The 12,930-nt window shown below is 36.2% G+C and overlaps 1 protein-coding gene across 3 annotated transcripts in view; it reads left to right on the top strand.

Annotated features, from left to right (window-relative positions):
- CACNA2D1 (calcium voltage-gated channel auxiliary subunit alpha2delta 1) overlaps nt 1-12,930 on the top strand; it is a 526,258-nt gene that overhangs the window by 410,828 nt on the left and 102,500 nt on the right. The window lies entirely within an intron of this gene.

Genomic DNA, 12,930 nt, shown 5'->3' with positions numbered 1-12,930 from the left:
CTCCTGACTTTAGGTACTATATACTTTTATCTTATAGAGGCTGAGACATTTCTGATATATTGCAAGACTATCTTACTGACCTGTCCTATCTTAGTGACTGATCCTCTTATAATGCTATGCCAGGATCCTTTTTGAGTTTCTAAGAATTTACCCCTGGGTAAAGTAATTGAAGTAATGACTGTAAAAAAAAAAGAAGCCTTCCACATATCCTGCTTCACTCAGAGGAGCTTAAGTAGGTAATATGAGCCCCTTTACTCACAGACACCATTGAAACTACTAGAAAATAGCAACTTGTCAGTATGATTATATGGCAGTTTTCTATTCATTATCATCCTCATTTCACCTTGACACATATCTATAATATATTGTGTTTTTATAGTATGTTTTTCTTGTTAGCATAAAAACCAATAGATATTTGAATGTGTTCTTATTAAAGTCTTCTCAGAACCATCATAGAGCCTCCTACTCATAGCAAAAAAGTACTGAACTGTGAAGCAAATGAAATAAAAGAAACAAATGTTACCACGTCTCATTTTAATTCATAGAATTTATGCAAAATATTTCATGGCCATTTTCTGGAGGATATATTTACATTTGAGGTAAATATATTCATAGAGATGTGAAGAGGAGGAGTTTGTGGTAAGGTTATTTTGTATTGAAAATGGATCTGTCTCTGAAATGACTTGGGAGGAAGAAGTTAAAGCAGCTGGTCTGAAATTGATTTACTCACTAAGAGGGACTAGAAATACGAAGGCAGGAGACCGTGTTTAATCCTTTTTCACCTGAAGCTCCAGGTAACTAGATTATTGATATTTACTAAGAGGAAGAGAATTTATCCCTGAAATGTTTCTGGTGGTATATTGCAGCCTAAGAGTAGGTATGGTAAAACATGATACCTATGAGGCAAGGTTCTTGGCAAAACTCTCACAGGTGATAGAATTCTCTGGGGAATAAACTGGAAGTATTCTATAGTACAAGGAGCCCTGTGAAACTCTTTTTGTGATTTCCCTTCATGTGGGCAAGAAGAATGTGTTCAACACAGGAAGGAGGAGCTGGGAAGCCCTCCTTCATGTGAGGCCTCTAACTACTTCCTCTGAACCTTCAGAAGTCCTTTAGCTTGTCTGTATTCTCCACACTATTTATTAAAACTTGATACTACGTAAGAGCTGATTCATTTAAGTCTGATTTTACAATCTCTCTGACCCTGTGTGTCAGCTCACTATGTATTTCAACAGAATACAAACAAGTAAAATATAATACTTGATCTCTCAAATAAGATTATCAGGAAAGATACTTATTTGGCTTTATTTGTATATTAACATATAGTTCATAACAAACCATGGGGATAGTTCTTAAAAAAAAAAATACTATCTATGGCATAGTAAAAGAGAAAATCTTAAATCCAGCGCAGATTTGACATGTCTAGGTGAAATTTATATACAAGTAGCAGATATTCAGTGTGGTGAATGTGTTATTCTGACTTCTTCGAGAAACTGAACTTCACTTGTAGATTCAGATATAAATAGTGTATTTGGGTGGTGATCACAGAAAACACCACTACTTAAGTCAGGCAGTGGACGGAAGGAAACAATGACAGAATCTTACTTTAATTTAAAGGAACTTAATTCTCTGAGGAATTCTGGAAGCCATACGTAATATTCACTTCAGAGTTAACTTGCCCTAAATCCAAAGGAGCCGAGGTTTTAGGTAGCTGACTTCCCTATGTGTGGGAAAAACAGACTGGCCACAAGAGGGAGTACTGAAACAAAAAGTTGTAGGTGCTGGTAGTTAGAAGCCTGGTCAAGGATCCAATCTATCCGGTCAGTGATTCTTAAAGATGGAGACTGGTCACAATCTTTAAATAAACAAACATGGAACATCGGGATGGTGGGCTTCTAGAGTTAGAACCAAGCATAGACTTCATACTCATCTTTTCTTTTCTCTAATACCTTTCCTAATTTCCCTGCAGCCTTGGCCAACTCCTGTGCTGGTGGCTTACCTGATAGTACGAACCAGACTCTTACCCCTGGGCCCTATGAATCCATGGTTTCTGTCCCCATTCAAATGGTGGTTTCTGCAGTTGTCCATTCACAGTTATCTCTAACCACAGACATGCTTGAACGAATCCTGAGTTCCCTCTCACTATTATATAGCAGCAACCCTTGTGATATTCCTCTTGTCAACTGGAATTTCTTGTTAGTCTACTGGCATGAGAATTGCAGCATATTCGGATAGTAGCTCTGGATTTAGGTTTAGTTAAATTCTTTCTTGGACCCTGGTAGGAGCACTGCATTACCTGCCCATTTACCCCAACACATATACACTTGGAAAGCAGAACATTTATTTCAGTGGAGCCTGAAGTCTCAGTGACAAGAAGTACACCTTTCCCAAGTGGATCACTTTTAATTATAGTAAGAGGGGATTTTCCTAGTTCACCCCCTTGGTTTTCATACTTATACATTCTACATTTTAGGGGCAAAGCCAGGGGGTGGAGGAGAAAATTGATATGTAGCATTTGCCAATTTTCATGATGTAAATATTCCCACTATGACCAATTTTAAGCTACCAATGTGGGGTTAACTGGCTTTTACGTTTCATGAAAATTTCAACCATTTTTTTTTTTTTTTATTAGCAGTTACAAGCTGGCTTCAGCACATAGCACTGTGGTTCAAAATACATATTGCATCTTGAAGACAGCATCCCAAATCAGATCATCATCTGTAAGCTGGAAGCTTAGTTGTACTTTGAGAGGAGACTGTCCCAATGTTATCAGGCTGGCAGCCTGTAGTGATGCAACATATGGTAGACCCTGTGAGTCCTGTGGTCATGTGCTTCTTATTGGACTCCCTTTACTATAACATGTGTTGCTTAGTTTGAGATGTTATTCAGTATCCCACAATAAATCAGGCAGTATTTGTGAACCTGAGGATTAGTGATATTTAATGACACCCCATCTGTGAACAAGAACGGGGAACCCATAACTGGAATTTGTATCCATAATAGAAAAAACAAATTTTACCCCTTCTCCAAGGGGGTAAAATGTTGGTTGCTTTCTTTAAGAAGTAGTACTATACTGAAGACTCGGCATCGCACTATTCTCATGGGTTGGTTATTTGCCAGTGGCATCAAACTGGATGAGACAGACCCATGCTTTTAGGCCCCTGTATATCCTCCCTCTCTATTATCCAGCTCCTCCATTCATGGGCCTATTTTGCAAGCAGTACAGTTGTCACATACAGAGCTGGATGATCTCCAGTGGACAGATCATCTTATCTACCCAATTGTTTAGTATCTTTTCTGTGACGAATGTTCTCTAACTAACATTAATGCAAAACAAAGACATCTTTATGCTTCATGCCTGCTTCCATAGGTCCATCTTCATGTTGCTTCTCCAAAACTCTGTATAAGGAACATCTTCTACTCTTGATCCTTTTAGGACTTTGGCCAACCAGCCATGCCATTTAGAACTGTATAGGAGTACATGAGTTTTCTAATTGTAGGTTACTTATTTTCCACAACAATATTGATGGCCAGTTGTATTTTGCTTCAATATCCCTAAACATCCATTCCCTGGCATATTATCTCAGTATCTTCTGGTTCATATTAGGCAGATCCTGAAACTTTTTTGTCAAATATCTTCTTTTTTGTTTTCCTGGAGTAGAGACTGTACTTTTCAAGGTGGGCCATGTTGATACTTGGCCTTTTTGTTGCCTAAAGCCATTAGATGAGATATGATCAGATCATGGGGAGAGTATACATCATCTTTTATGGTCTCTAGGAACACAGAAGCTACTACCCTCTAACTAAGGGTCACAGGTTACTTTTGCCTATCCAGAGGGTATAGGGGAATCCAGAATTTCATCTTCTCAAGTGCATCCACTTAGATGCCCTCATCCTAGTACAAAGGGTGCCTCTCCTTGCCTATTGATGTTCTAACTTTTGCACAGAAAGCTGCCAAGGTTGTGAATGCAGTGTATTTTGTAATTCTGAGATTCTCAAAAGAAAATTCTGAGCCAAATTTCTAGCACATACTGACCTTCCCAAAATGGGAAATGAGAATCTTTTAATTAGTTGCCACATAGGTTTTCTGGCTTTCTTACTTTGCCCTTAGTTGATAGTTGGCTGACATAAGGCTATCATTTTCTTCAGTGAAATTCACCAACCAACCAACTCTTTTTTTTATGATTACTATTGTCCCCATATCTCTCAAACGCTAAGTGCATCGCCATTAATCTGTCTTTTATTCTGATCGCTGCAGATGAAAATCTTAGCAATTGTGTTGCCACAGCATCTGAGGAGTTTTCTGACTTCAGTGATGACTGTACACGCAGGTACCAATAGGGTCTTTGTTGCCATATGTTTAGGAAATGATTCAATTCTGGAATCCCATTCTGAGGGTCTGCTTACTAAGAACACTGGTGGTATCTGCTTAGATTGAGTTTCCCCAGAATAGTCACTGAGACAAGGATTCAAGTTTAAATGGTTTATTTGGAAAGTAACTCTAGGAAAGACTGTTAGAGAAATGTGGGAATTAAAACAAGGCAGAGAATTAATAAATAATTTGTCTTCGAACAAGTTTCCATTGTGAGTGAGCAGATCTTATTTCTCTGGGAATGAGTATAGATTTCATGAATTGGAGCCATCCCTTCCAAAGGGAAAAATGTGCTGGAGTATATAAAGTTGATGACTGTTCCCAAGTAATGTTAATTCTCGGGCATTCCCAGACCACCATGCACAAGAGCAGAGGGCTCCCTGCAATCTCAGGCAGTTAAAAGTTGGGTTGACGTGAATGGAAAAATGTATGGGGCATCAATATCATCTAGCTCAATTAGAAACTGAATAATACTATCGATAAAATGCTTTAAAATAATTTCCGATTAAGCAAGCTTTGAATGAATTTTATACTGCCAGTGTTTACTGAGCAACTAACATTTATTTCCTAGTTAAAGAACTCAGAATGGGCATTGGGATTCCTAATGCCTGTCAATTTTAAAGGCCATTGATTTTCCTAAAAATATTATGTTGTTAAATGTGTATTTATTTGAAGAAAATTGTTAAATAATTTCTTAAGAAACACAATTGCAGGAGATCTCCTTGTGATTTCTGTGAACCAAGTTAATACAGACTTTACTGATGCACTGACAGCTCTTTGTAAATCCTAAGCTGGGTATACTCATTTGGTATGGCTTGAATGTGTGAGGTACAAGCATATGGGAAAATAGAATATATTACTCGTAGGAAAAACTGAGAATACATTTGACCTGGAAGTATGCACCTCAGTACCTCAAGTTAAAAGTTATGAAAATATCTCTGTTAATATCTCAGAAATGGATAGAAAAGCAATATTGAAACATGCACAACTCATGGAACTTACAAGATCGATACTTAGGAAGACATTTGAAAGATAAGGTCATAGTGACTTTCCACTCTGCTTCTGGAGATACATATTACTGGTTTTGGCTCCTGGTGTTACTGGTCCCAGCTCATAGTTCTTCCTTAGGCTTAATTAGTTTTGGTTACTTATTTACTTGTTTATGGCTCTCATTTACTATAAAAAGATCATTTTCTTTGTCAACTACACTCTGAAGTTTTGTTAACTGTACACTTTTGTTTAATTTTATTATTTCAAAATAATATATTTTTATGATTGAAAACTCACTAAATAATTTTGAGTGATTATATTGAGACATAGATTTGCTCCTCAGAAAATCAGTACAAATAAGATCCAAAGTAAACATGTGTTCATTATTTTTCTTATTTGTGCTTTGACCTTCTATTTAATCATAATTGATAGGTAATTATTTAATTTTTTCCTTTTTTTTTTTGAGATGGAGTCTCGCTTTGTCACCTAGACTGGAGTGCAGTGGCACCATCTTGGCTCACTGCAAGCTCCGCCTCCTGGGTCCATGCCATTCTCTTGCCTCAGCCTCCTGGGTGGCTGGGACTACAGGCGCCCACCACCACACCCGGCTAATTTTTTGTATTTTTAGTAGAGACGGGGTTTGATTGTGTTAGCCAGGATGGTCTTGATCTCCTGACCTTGTGATCCACTCGCCTCAGCCTCCCAAAATGCTGGGATTACAGACCATTTAATTTTTTTAAAGCAATGTTCATGTGGCGGAAACTGTTCTAAGGGTTTCTCATGGTAATTTATTTAGTCTTTACAGCAACCCTGTGAGGTTGACAATACTGCTCTTCTTAATATTGCAGATAAGAAAACAGGTAGAAAGAGTCTTAGCAGTTTTTCCAAGAAAAGATAAAGAATTGGAGCGTAGCCATCTTCGTTCATGATTCTAGATTTAACCGAAAAGTTACGAGGCTGAATCTTCAAGAATATTTACTTTCTTTACCGTGTATCTTTTGCTCTTATCAAACTTCATATAGCCTTTTTTGCATTTATAATATTTAGTGTTAACCATGTTATATATAATCTTTAGTGTCAACCACATTAAATTCATAATTTTAAAGAAATTTTTCAGTCTTATGAGTTACTCTGCTTTATTTTGAGTATATACTGTCTGAAACTGACAGATTTAAAGAGAATTGATTCTTATGCAACATTCTGGTAAGAAAAAAGTAAAACTACATTTTTGTCTTTAACAGATAGGCCCTTCTCATTAAATACAGTTTTAACAATTTAATGATATGGAAATTCTCAGGAAAAAAAACTTCAAAATATATGTATAATGTCATATTGTATGTGTATGTGCACATGTGCACGTGTATTTTATTTTCTCTCTAAAGCTGTTTGAAAGTCCAGGAAAGCAACAATATACCTTTAGCTTTTGTAACTTCAAGAATCCATAGGCACTGAGGAAGCAGGGAGTGGTTCTATAGGTAACTTTGACAGTAATTTTTCCTTAGAGACCTCATGCATTTCTCTTTATCTTCATACCCAAGATAATGTGGGTCATCCAAAGACTTTGGATGCAATCTATATTAACACTTCCCCAAAGATGCCCAGAAGCCACCAGACAGAAAAATCAGGTAGCCTCTTATTTTCAGGGTTATATGTCTACATTTCTTTCATTCTTTTTAAAAATAACAGTAATTTTTCATGCTTAAAGCCATGTATAAGATGTCAGAACTAATGCTGCATCATTTCTGAGTGTTTCTACTGTCTCCAGGGTTGCTCTTTGTTGCAGAAAGGAAACCTGCTGTTAGCAAAGCTGAAATGCAAGCATAATGTAGCTGTTTTCCCACTAATCCAGTTATATGCTTTGATAGGAGTCAGTGGTAGATGATACGAGCAGCAATTCAATCACAGCATGTTCTGATTTGCAGGCAAAATTTCAAATGTTGACACAGCGATTTGAATTTGTTTATGAATGTGAGGGAGTTTGACATTTTAGGAGTAAAATACTGCAAACCAGTAGAGGATGATGGGAAAATGTATATGGATTGTAGACAATATGTTAAAAGTTAACAACCAAAGAAGATCTTTATGTCTTTTAATAAAACCACACATTTCTTACTAAAGAATTAGATGCACACATTATGGTTATGTTAAGGATCTTTGACTCAGTTTTCTTCATGGAAGCTTTTCCAATTCATGGTCATTATAAAATACTGTCTTTGATTTTTCACCAGAAAAAAAATGATCAAAATATAATTCCTTATAATATCTTTGCTCTTGCTTGTAGGAGATAACTTTTTAAAAAATTGGTTGGATCTTTTGTCCAGATTGTAGTCGCTAAGCAACAGTCCTAGAAGTGACAGTTTATAAATGTAAGTACAAAATGAAAAGTGAAGAACCATAGCTAAACAGGAGGCTGGAAAGGAAGGTGAGCCCTATTCTAGCTGGAAGGTTTTCCCTACATGGAACTGCTAAAAAAGCCTGCAGATTTCCTGGGTCCAGACCTCTGTGTGAGACAGGTCTGTGCTTATTATTTGTCTATATAAACAAACAATAATTCTGAATATGGTATTCTAAAGATTGTAAAAGTCTTTGCTTTCCACAGTATGTGGTTCAAGGAGCCGATATATGTTGGTTTATATCAAATAAAGAGCAACAGGATGGAATGATCCTGCCAACGTATTATACCTGCATGGACAGTATTAGTAAGGTCACATCTGGTTTGACTCACTCTCCACAGGCAATCTGCCTCTTAGATGGACTGGTAGAACTGCATAGGGATAATGTACAACTTTGGAAACTACTAGTTATATGACCTTACACAAGTAACCTAGGGCTTCTGTCAGTTTCCTTATCTTAAAAATGGACAGGATAATTTCACTTGCTAAAATGTTGAGTACCAAGTGAAATGTCACATGTAAAGTGCTTATATATTGTAATCATGTATTATGATGATGTTTATTGTTATTAGTGTCATCTTCCAACATTTTTCCACCAACTGTTGGGAGACATTTCTCTATGAATCTTTCACATTTAGGTCTAAGCATTAACAGCCAATTTACTCAGATTTATTTACATTCCAGGATAGTAAAGAGATTTCTCCTTCTCCCAAAGAGTTTTTCATTGCAGAGTAATTAAACTATTGTGTCTCTCTGGAGGGAAGGATGAGTGGGCTGTCAGAAGTCCCAGTATAAGATCAGGGACTTCCTCATCTTGGGACTCCTGGCTGGAAACCCATCTCACTACCGATGCAGGTGACCCCTGCCTGTCTTCCTGTCTTCCTGTGGGAATGGAGGTTTGGGCAGCTTTTGTAAACAAAGATGTTACTCTGCTCCTGCTGTTGCTATGAGTAATAAACTCTTTATCTCTGACTCAGAGGGCTTGTATTTTTTCTGCCTTTTATCTATGACACCGTAGGAGGCTAACTTGTTAGCTTACAACTGCTGTAAAATCTCAGACATTTCACAGTTCCTGACTTGAATGTTTAACACCAACTAATATCAGAGCAGGGGGTGGTTTAAATATGGAGTTGCACTGTGTAGGCAAGTAAGAGATGCGATGATTTCAATTGTTCCATTTCCTATGTGCTTTAAATTTCAGATTTCCTTCTAAAATATGCCTAATGTATTCCTAGACAAGGACATGTTTTGTTGGTTTTTTAGATAAGGAACTTCGCTACTCAGCATATGAAAGCAGGTACAATTGTAAATTGCTGCACGATTTGAACTTAAAAGCAATTTGTACCCCCCAATGCTAAAAGTTTATTACCAAACAGGCCCTCTTTTTGCCAGAGCTCAAATAAAATAAAAGATATTTGCCATGCCGATACAGTTTTGTGACAAATCTAAGAGAATAATTTCATGTCTTATCAAAAGCCATCCATCTAGAGTTCAGGAAAACTTTATGTTGATGTATTGCTCATTTATGTCAACAAGAAGACTATAGTTTATTTTCTTGCCATCAAAGTGGGGCCTGTGGCCAAGCAGCCTGAGCCTTGCTTGGGAGTTCTTTTAAGCAATGGGTAGAAATGCAGCATCTCCAGCTCCACTCCAGAGCAAAGGAGAGCATCTGCATTTGAAAAGTCCCCCAAGTGATTCCTGTGCAGGGGTTTTTTATCACATTACTGTTAACTGTGTGTATAACTGGCGGGCTTCATGTCATTAGAGAAGAGGAAATCAGTATACTAAAGAGGTACATTTAGCAAACTCAGCAGATGATTAACGGGGGCTTGTTATACATAATCATATTTTTCACTGACTCCCATTTTAAGAGCTTGGTAATTTATAGAATTCCTAATACTATGGATGTTTGAATATTTTTATTTTGTAGACATTTGCTTCTTTGGGATGGGGGAGGTCTTAAAACAGGAAGAAATAGAATTAAGAGAATTTGTTAAAAGAACTAGAATTCTAACCTGTTCTGTACTTTTTTTTTTTTTTTTTGGTAAAGATAGGAGCTTTATAAAAGTATTTTCATTTAAAAGACACATGAAGAAATTATGGACAGTAAGAAAAGATAGAAGAAAGAGACACATTTAGTTGTTATAATAGCAGGGCAAAGCCATCAAGGTTATTTAGGTTTTTTCTTTTTTTTTTTTAATGAGATGCCGGAAGATAACTTAATTGCTTTGGAAATATAAAGAGAGTTTATAAGAAGGTGTTGACAAGTATGATAAGTATTTTTTTTCCCATTAGTTACGTGGTACACTCAGTTTTGGCACTTAGAAATTAGTTGTATATGTAAAAAGGAAATAGCAAAGTAACATTCAGGGTGAGGCAAAGGGAATACTTTTATTCTGAACTAAACTATTGTTTTTAAAATTATAAAAGTTATTGACTTATTTGATGGAGCTTGAAGGACTAGGAAAAGATGTCATGTGTGTCAGTACTTATTAGGTAAAATTTTTTAAATTATAATTTCATTTAATTTTGAGTGTAGGTAAAGAAAGTGACTTGGGCTGGCCTGAGCAATAGATGTAGCAGAATTGTTCAGTTCTTTAAATTAAACTAAACTATCATATTTGTTCTTAATTATTTAGTATGCTTAAAATTCAAAAGAAATTCAAATATAAATTGACTCTATGAGAACTTATTACTAAAATGCATACACTGCAATCTTAATTGTTGAATAAACAAAATCTGTTTCATCAAATTCCTAGAGGAATAACAAAAAAGCATTTTGAGAATGTTGATGTATATATTATAGCTTGAAAATTAATGTGCTAAGACATGAAAATATTTTTATCTTATGTTAATGTATAAGAAATTTTTCATAAAGTGACAGTTTGTATAAGTTCTCTATAAGCTTCAAATAAAAATACTGGCAATTTTTTCTACAACTAATTCACATTTTTAATGTTTTGTTCAGTAATTCATGCTTATTGCACACTTTAAAATATATTTTAAAATATGTTTTCCATCCTTGTGAAATCTCTCCTGCTATGTAGTTTGGTAGGTATCTTCTTTACCTATCTTTTTGTCATTAATTTATATCATAATCATGCTCTAAGTTTTCCAGATGTATATAATTTGTCTCAGTGGAACTGGGTTAAATTGAAAATAATTCCTTCACACCTAGTTGATAAGTGTCATCAGCTGTTTCTGCATCCCAGGTACAATTTCATGTTTAAAAGAATTCATTGGTTATGTGAGTCAACTTTCTTTCTTTTTTTTTTTTTTTGAGACGGAGTCTCGCTCTGTCGCCCAGGCTGGAGTGCAGTGGCGCCATCTCAGCTCACTGCAAGCTCCGCCTCCCGGGTTCACGCCATTCTCCTGCCTCAGCCTCCGGAGTAGCTGGGACTACAGGCGCCCGCCACCTCGCCCAGCTAGTTTTTTGTATTTTTTAGTAGAGACGGGGTTTCACCGTGTTAGCCAGGATGGTCTCGATCTTCTGACCTCGTGATCCGCCCGTCTCGGCCTCCCAAAGTGCTGGGATTACAGGCTTGAGCCACCGCGCCCGGCCATGAGTAAACTTTCTTAAGAGGCAGATGTATCCTTTCTGTCTAGTGCATGTCTTATAGATGTGTACAGATGAGACAGTACTTCTGCTTACTATTATGTGAATCTGGATGCTTCCAGGTCTAGATAGCTGCCTGATCATCCCGCAGATATTCCCCCACCTCAGGCCTTTGCTCAGATGCTGCCTGATAGAGAGGACTTCTCTGACGACTGTCTCTCAGACAGCATTCCAATATTAGTTATTCAACCACTTTGTTTATTTACTATTTCATGTCACTTCATTTTTTCTATCATTTCTCTTCACCTGATATTTTACCTATGTTTATTTTCTATATCTCTGTATTCCCTTCTCTCCAGGAATGCATGCTTCTTTGAGTATAGCGAGAGTCTTTTTTGTACTAATGTTACTGTACATAGAATAGTTCAAGGCACATAGTGGTGGTTCTTGAATTGACTCTACCTTTTTGTCAGTCAGAACAGTGCCGAACAAAAAATGTACCAGATGGATGTCAGAATTTTATAAACAGTTTCAATCAGTGATAAGTTAACTTTGTGTTTTTATATGGCCAGTCATCCTCACTCACATAATCAGTATTGCAGTATCTGCTCTGCAAACACATTTGTTACGTATGTGGTTCTTTTCATGTTCTTCAGGCAAACTGAGCCATCACCATGCTGTAACTGTTATTTTATTTTATTTTTCAACTAGGGAATTTTCCAAGTACTCAGCTTCAGGTATCATGAAAATATTGTACATATTGGTCATGCCTGCATCACAGTGTTGGTAAAGGGGACTAGGTCAGAGAGTATGTGATTGTTTCATCATTTCATTAAGGTTCTGTCTTCAGGAGCTAGCATTCAAATTTATAGAGGGCTATGCAAAAAAACATTTGTAATGAAAATAATACTGATAAGATTATTGTACCTGGAGAATGATGGGGTGGGAAAGAAAGCTGCACATTTTTCCAGTTGGAAAAGTGCTGTGGACTCAGGAGTGCACAGTTGATTAAAAGATGGTTGAGAAAACAGAAATGTCAGGTAGTGATACGGGGGGATGCTAAATTCAGTTTACATTTCAAGTGAAAGAATGGCATACTTCCAATGGCTTCAAATGTTTTTAAATGAATATGATTAGAGAATTATAAAATTTTATCTATCAAAATATAAACAGAATATATGAAAAATGATAATTGGGACTTATTTAGAAATCTATCCAAGATTTCAACAAGGTAAATGAACTAAATATAGGTTACATCATGCTTCCAGTTGTTTGGAATATTTGTTTAAAAATGAAAATATTTATTGAAATATTTGATGAATGATGATTTACATTTATAGGCAAACACAATTCATGTCTTTATAATTATAATAGAGAATTGTATTCAATTTTATCTACTGGTGCCATTTTTTAGACATATACAGAATTTATTCCATATTTATATTTTTTTCCTGATTCTTAAACTATCTGATATAAATTATATGATTTTAGAATTTGAAGGACTTTCCACCTGATCTAGAAAAACCCTTTATTTCAGAAAGGAGCAATCTGCAGCTTAGAGGAAATAATTGAATCAGTTTTGGCTGTGATGCTTATTAAAGGCAAGGCCTGGACTAGAC

Source organism: Trachypithecus francoisi, unplaced genomic scaffold, assembly GCF_009764315.1.
Source record: "Trachypithecus francoisi isolate TF-2019V2 unplaced genomic scaffold, Tfra_2.0 Lachesis_group4, whole genome shotgun sequence".
Classification (NCBI taxonomy): domain Eukaryota; kingdom Metazoa; phylum Chordata; class Mammalia; order Primates; family Cercopithecidae; genus Trachypithecus; species Trachypithecus francoisi.
This window is presented reverse-complemented; position numbering and strand designations above follow the sequence as displayed.